The sequence below is a fragment of the Meleagris gallopavo genome, chromosome 9, assembly GCF_000146605.3.
Source record: "Meleagris gallopavo isolate NT-WF06-2002-E0010 breed Aviagen turkey brand Nicholas breeding stock chromosome 9, Turkey_5.1, whole genome shotgun sequence".
In the NCBI taxonomy this organism is placed as follows: domain Eukaryota; kingdom Metazoa; phylum Chordata; class Aves; order Galliformes; family Phasianidae; genus Meleagris; species Meleagris gallopavo.
The window spans coordinates 12,837,063-12,838,445 of NC_015019.2; positions in this window are offsets into that span (position 1 = coordinate 12,837,063).

Genomic DNA, 1,383 nt, shown 5'->3' on the forward strand with positions numbered 1-1,383 from the left:
TTCTCTCTTTACTCCCCACTCTATTTTCTTGCAGCGTGTGGGAGGAAGGCAGGATGTGTGATTGAAGCATAGTTTATAACTCCTTAATTGACTGTAGCTGTGTAATTCCCTTACAAATTCACCCCACAGCATCTAGCAAATATGTGCATCATTAACTTGTTCTGTCCTCTTTTTTTTTTTTTTCCTTTTTCTTTTTTGCAAACTCTCAGATCATGTGATGTTAATGAGTTGTTTACATATGTTTCTACATTTATTCCGCCAGTGTTCCAGTGCATGGAAATCAATTACAGGGGAAAAGAATCAATGTTTATATATGGCTGCGTTTGGGATTTCTGAAGTTTGACTTCCTGAACTTTTTTTCCAGATTCTTCTTTTAAACAGTAAGAGTTGTGAATATTGGAAAGGAGTCATTTCCTTTGCGCAGCTGAAGGGTCAACGGCTGGACCAGGTTATCTCTTCTCGCACGAAGAGCCTGGATGAAATCAAGTCAGTAGGCCAAGTTTCACAGCACAGAGATTTGACATGTGGATGCTTTTGGCACGCTGAGTCCTTTGGAAACGGATGTGATCGCTAGGCCAAGCCTTACAGAGCAGGCACTGCTTAATAGGCTCCGTATTTGCAGTCAGGTCTTAACATACCTGACCTGCTGTGGCTTCAGGAAGGAGCCAGGCCGGGAGCTGTCACGCTGTGCCTGTCCTCCTGTGCCCGCAGCTGGCAGTGACCTCGGCAGGAGGGTCCGGCTGCACTGCGTGCACAGGCCAAGGGAGGCAGCGGTGCATGGCGAGGAAGGCAGGGTACCGTGGTTTGTACACAAACACGTCTGTGTTGAAGGCCCAGCTCGTTATCTGCTTCTCGTTTAAGGCTGAGGATTTGCCCACGTTGCAGCGTCAGTCTCAGAGATGGTAAAGGTGCTCAAAACCGGGGCTTTGGCACTCAGCAGCAGGAGTTGGTGTCATCAGAGCTGCCCTTTGGCACGAGTTTCTCCGAAGCAGGGAGGCTGCATCTTCCTGATGCAGCTGAGACGCTGATCCTCACAGCCATCTGGGGCCCTTTTACCCCTTCGGGAGGAGGTGGGCACAAGGGAGGCCGGCTCATGTGTGTAAAGCCACGCTATGTTCTAAACTGAAATCCTCCAGGAGCTGAAGCCTTCAGTGAAAATCACCTCTGTGTGGTTACTCCTACGGGGGAAAACGGAGAGGGCTCAGAGCCGCCCTCAGGTTTGGCCGTGTCGGGCTGGTAGGGGGCCGCGGATGCTCAGAGCGAGCCTCGAAACAACGCGCGATGGATGTTTTCTTTTTAAGCGGAATGCGATATAGGGGGAACTCCTTTAATATCCCGCCTCTACGCGGTTGGCCACGTATGCCGGCCGCACTTCCCACTACC